Below are 6,215 nucleotides of genomic sequence, written 5' to 3' on the forward strand. Positions count from 1 at the left end.
CACCGAGAGAAAGGAACCCGGGTCTCTGATGGCCTCGGGAAGCAGAACCCACCTCCTTTCTTTGGAATATTCATGAGACAGAAATAAACTAGATGATTGGAGCCCCTGTCCTTTTTTTTATTTTTTATTTTTCCCACACTGCACGGCACGTGAGATCTTAGTTCCCCCACCAGGGATCGAACCCGCGCCCCCTGCATTGGAAGCGTAGAGTCTTAACCACTGGACCGCCAGGGAAGTCCCGTTCCTGTACTTCTCTGTCTCTTTGTGACAGTGACTATATTGTTTATCTATGGCTCAATAGCAAATTACCCGCGGACTCAGTGGCTTAGAACAGCAAACACTGGTTGTCTCCTAGTTCCTGTGGGTCAGGAATTCAAGCGCAGCTGAACGGTGTGGTTTTGCCTCAGGGTCTCTCAAGAGGCTGCCGCCAGGACATTGGTAGAACCTGCCATCATTCCAGGCTTGACTAAAGCCGGAATATCCACTTCCACTCACACGGCTGCTAGCAGAAACCTCAGTTCCCTGCCATGTGACTTCACAGGTGAGTGTCCTTGTGACATGGCTCCTGGCTTCCCCAGAGCAAGTGACTGATGAGGGGGCGGGGAGGGAGAGAGAGAGAAGGAAACCACAATGCATTTTTATGACCCAGTCTCCAAGATCAACCACTGTCACCTCCACTTCACTCAGCTTGTTAGAAGGGTCCGCAAGTCCAGCCCAATCTCTTCTCGTTAAAGAGGATGGGAAGTAGGCTCCCCATTTTGAAGGGAGGAGTATTTAAAAATGTGTGGACATATTTTCAAACCCACCACAGTAGCTTAGCCTGTATCCTAATTGATACACTACAGGTACTGGCTCCTGGCCCAATGCGACTTCTGAGCCGTGATGCTTCACGATATAGTTCGATGATAATAATAATGAACATTTATTGGGGGCTTTTTATGGACCAGGTACATGCAAAGCATTTTTCAAACATGTTGTTTCTCGTATGACCCTCTTATCAAACATTTTTTTTCTCATATGACCCTCTGTGGTGGAGTTATGACAAGCCCTAATCTTCCAGGGGAGAAAATAAGTTAATACCACGCCAGATTCCAGAGCTTTCATTACGGTTAACTGTTTAGGGAAAGAGCATGTTTCATGGAGAACAAGTTCAGTTGGAATTCTGTCAACAACACTTATGTGATTTGGGGGGAAACCTAACCTTCTTGGGCTTCTATTTTATCTCATAAGAAAGTAGAAAATAATCATACCCCGAGGGTTCTGGTGAGGAATCCATGAAAATATGTGAAGCACTGAACACAGGGCTTGGCATGCAGTAGGTGGTCAATCAAAGGAGTTTTTCTCTCCTCCTCTGCTTTATTCTCCAATCTCCACTCTCACACAAGGGATGATGGCTCAGCTCTGGCCTAGAGTATTGTCTTCATTCCAGAAATCCAAAGACATAGCAGGACCGTGCAGGATTCCTGGGAAACCAGGTTAGCTTGAACCCCATAGCTTCTGTATCCTTCCGGCCTCCCCTGGCACTTAGGATGATCATCAGGGATGCTTAAGAGATACCTGGGGAAAAGCCTGGGCCGTCACCCCAGAACTGATGAGCCTCTGGGAGAGAGAAAGGAAGATTTGCCTCCAGGGTCACATGAAAGCCTTATTCTCCTATTGGATTTCCCAGGTGGGTCGGGAGCTGGGGGCGGGGGTGGGGAAATTGCTGTTTCACTTCCCTAGATAACCACAGACAGGACCTGGGCTTTGCTGGGAAAATTATGAACACCTTTGGCCAAATTCATCATACAAATGAATTTATTTGCAAAACAGAAACAGACTCACAGACTTAGATAATGAACTTATGGTTACCACGGGGGAAGGGTGCAGGAGAGGGATAGAGCGGGAGTTTGGGATTGACATGTACACACTGCTATATTTAAAATAGATAACCAACAAGGACCTACTGTATAGCAGAGGGAACTCTGCTCAATATTCTCTGATAACCTATATGAGAAAAGCATCTGAAAAAGAATGAATATATGTATATGTATAACTGAGTCACTTTGCTGTACACCTGAAACTAATACAACATTGTTAATCAACTATACTCCAATATAAAATAAAAATTAAAAAAAAAAAAAAGAGTTGCATCAATCACCCCTACAAACATCCTGGTACTGAGACCTCCAGGGTATCTGGACAGAGGAAGGCCAGATCTTTTAAGAATAAAATGAGTGAAGGGTGGGACTTCCCTGGTGGCACAGTGGTTAAGCCTGCCAATGCAGGGGACATGGGTTCGAGCCCTGGTCCGGTAAGATCTCACATGCCGCAGAGCAACTAAGTCCGTGCGCCACAACTACTGAGCCCATGCGCCACAACTACTGAAGCCCATGTGCCTAGAGCCCGTGCTCCGCAACAAGAGAAGCCACCGCAATGAGAAGCCCATGCACCACAACGAAGAGTAACCCCCGCTCGTCACAACTAGAGAAAGCTCATGCACAGCAACAAAGACCCAACGCAGCCAAAAATAAATAAATAAAATTAAAAAAGAAAAATGAGTGAAGGGCCTCATTTGCCCAAATACAAAATGAACAACTCTAAACCCCTTTAAAGAATTGCAGAATTGCATGTTCCTCTGAAAATTGTTCTCTTAAGAAATGAAAAAGTTTGGGGAAATGTGACAATTTGTCTAATTTTGAAGTATGACATGATTATTTGGGGTTAATTATCACTTTTTACAACCAACCAGGGTTAGTATTCTCTTCCATATTTTAGGGCTGCTTTTGGAGGCCCATGGAAGAGAGAGTTTCTTAGTAAAGGTAAAATGATGGGATTAAGGTTTCTGGTCTCAACGCTCCTCCACAGAATTAACTCTCTCTCCGAAATACGTTTCTCTAGTGCTAACAAGCCCTTAAAATGAGGGGGCTTTGGGGGTGTATAAGAGGATGTTGAGGTGCGGCCTTGAAAATGAAGAGAGTCCCTGACTCTTTAGCAGTTTTTCTGGAGGTTTAGTATTACTTTTCTCTCTTACCATGGAAGATTTAGAAACATAATTCTACTTCATACTTCTCAACTGGCTTTGGCTTTGGATGATGTATAATCCATCATCTTCTTTACTGTTTCCGTTTCTTCCTCACAAAACAACCAGACTTGTCTTCCTGATTTGCAAGAAGCTGGGCATATGAAGCATCATTGGTTGAGGTCGGGGGGAAGGTGAGTTATCTAAATTGTATTGACATGATGTGAGAAATCAACTTCTTTTTGATACATCCCTTTAGTCCAAGAAAATGCTGGAATGAACTAACCTTTTGTTTGCTTGTCTGTTTTTTTGCCACACCACACAACATGTGGGAACTTAAGTTCCCCAACCAGGGATTGAACCCATGCCCCCTGCAGTGGATGCAGTGGAAGCCCGGAGCCCTAACCACTGGACCAAGAATGCTCAAGACCAAAGCTCTTCCTTCAACCTATATCTCCCAATCTAAGACAGTATTTGGGGCACTGCCCTAAGGCCACAATGGCCAGGAGGGATGAGGGTGGGAGATTGGGAAGGGATGCATTGGGTTTCCTAAATTAGAGTCCTTGAGTGCCTCAGAAGACCTTAGTGAATGCTTAAAATGTCAGGCTTAACACTTGAATTGTTAAAGAACTTTCTGGTGACTGTACTCATGGCCCATGTCCACTGCCCTAATTGACCAGCTGTATCTCCATGAAAATTTCCACTATTCTTACCTTTAGAGTGTCTTCCCACCTGCGTTCCTTAGCCTAAGGCAGGGAAGAGGTATTCCTCACTTCCTGTCAATTTTCCCTTCAAAGGCTCGCCCTCTTTCCCAGGTGTGCCCTAGAGGCACCTAGCAGGAATTCCTTAATACCATCTGACTCACCTATCAACACCTTTCCCCTGAGCCAATAGAAAGAACTATTGAATAAGTAACAACTCTACTGTTGTTGTTGTTTTAATCCTCTATAGTGTGCTGAGAATCTGGCTCAAATTGTATGGTAATTTATATACTCACACGCACATACATTCCAAAATAATTTATTGAACCAGACACTGGAACCACCACAAAAATGATTCATGCCCTTGAAAAATCTCTTATGAGGAGGGCTCACGAAGGGATCAAATTCAGGAAATCATATAATTATTTTGATAATCCCACTACATACTACATTGTACATGAAAAGTGTTCAAAGAGACGTAGAGAGGGGAAAGCTGACAATGGTGGGCCACAGAAGAGGTGAATTTTTAGCGAATCTTACAAAATGTCAGGCACAGAAAGAAAAAGAGCATTCCAAAGATAAGCACTACCATGGACAAAATCGCAGTCAAGAAAGAATATATTCAAGGAACAACAGTAGAAGCTTCGTGGCTGATTAAGTGTATGGAGAAGGAGAGGGTGCATTTGGCATTAGGTTGACAAGCAAAGGCCAGACTGAAATGATTTGAGGGAATTCCCTGGTAGTCCAGTGGTTAGGACTCCACACTTTCATTGCCAAGCAGGCGGGTTCAATCCCTGGTCAGGGAACTATAATAAGATCCCCGCAAGCCACGTGTTGCAGAAAAAAAAAAAAGAAAGAAATGATTTGAATGGCGTACTCTAGAGTTTAACTTTGTCCTGTAAACACCAGGAACCAATAGACGTTGCTGAGCAAGAGAAAGAAATGATGAGACTTATATTTTAGAAAGATAACTCTGGGGCCAGCAGAGAGGATGGATTTGAGAGTAAGATCAGAGCATTATTTCTTTCAGCATAACTGCATGAGAATTTGGTGGTGGAGCGGGGAAGGCATGGTAAATGAACACTTCTGGGGACCACCTTTAACTACTGAATCAGAATCTCCAGGCTTGAGACCCGGGAGTCTGCATGTGTAACATCTCTCACATAACAGTGATTCTTGCAGGCTCTAAAGTCTAAGACATAGACTAGAGACAGAGAGACCAATTAGGAAGCTTTTGTAAGTGTCCAATTAGGAGATGAAATTAGTTGGATCTGTCCATGATGCCCTTCCAGAGTAGCTCATAAAGAAAAACAATTGTTTTCAGACAATTACGTAAGCGCTGAACTATTTTTGCAGATTGCTAAGTGATCTTGGCCAAGTCATTTGATACCTTAACCATCATGCTTTTAAATGACAAAGTACTGATCCTCATAGTCTTATCTGAGTGTTACAAACTCTCAAGAGTCAGGGAAAGTACTTACCTTCAATTAAGACATTAAGTCTAATAGGAAGATTAGATTGAGTCATTCTTATTTGTTTTCTTGCTTGCTTACTGTTTACCTCCTCATGCAATGTAAATCCCAGGAGAGCAGGCTTGAGGACATTGATGGGTCTCCAGTGAAACAGTTCTTGGCATAAAGTAGGCTCGTAGTGAATGTGTTCTGAAAAAATGAAAGACAGAAAGACAAAGCAAGGAAAAAGGAGGCAGAGGAAGAGACAAATGAAGGGACAGAGGGAGGGAGGGAGAAGGAAAGGAAGATAGAAAAAGAAGGAGAGAGAAAGAAAGAAAAGAAAGGAAGGAAGGAAGGGAGGGAGAAAGAAAGAGAAAGAAAGAAAGAGAAAGAAAGGAAGATAAAGGAAGGAAGAAAGGAAGGAAAGAAGAGAAAGGAGGGAGGAAGGGAGATAAAGAAAGGCAGGAAGAAAGGGAAAGAAAGAGAGACAGAAAGAAACAATGCAATGTCAGGTAAAAGAAATCATCACATTGGACAGAAAATTAAGAGATTCAGCTTTTCTTCCAAGTACTATTTCTTCAACACCTGTGTGGTGCTAGATGCTGAAGATGCTGCCCTTATGGTATTGCCAATGTGGATGTCTGGGTTTGATTCTGCTGCTCAGGAGCTTAGAGCCCTGATAAGTCTACCTTAAGCTTAAGCTTCAGACCTTAGTTCCTTGTTTATAAAACTGGGGGCGTGTGGTGGGGTGACGGCTCTCCAAAAATAAGAAGACAGCTAAAGCACTTTCCAGATCTCACCTTCCGAATTCATCTGCTTCAAATCCTGGCTTCAGTTCCCTCTTTTGTTTTTTGTTTGTTTTGTCCTGAAAACCTTTATTTTTAATAGCCCCAAACTGGAAATAACTCAAATATCCAACAACTGGTGAACAGACAAAAAAGTTGTGTTATAGTCATACAACAGAATTCTATTCAGCAATTTTATTTATTTTATTTTATTATTTTATTTACTTATTTATTTTATTGAAGTATAGTTGATTTACAATGTTGTGTTACTTTCAGG

This window comes from Balaenoptera acutorostrata, chromosome 21 (genome assembly GCF_949987535.1).
Source record: "Balaenoptera acutorostrata chromosome 21, mBalAcu1.1, whole genome shotgun sequence".
In the NCBI taxonomy this organism is placed as follows: domain Eukaryota; kingdom Metazoa; phylum Chordata; class Mammalia; order Artiodactyla; family Balaenopteridae; genus Balaenoptera; species Balaenoptera acutorostrata.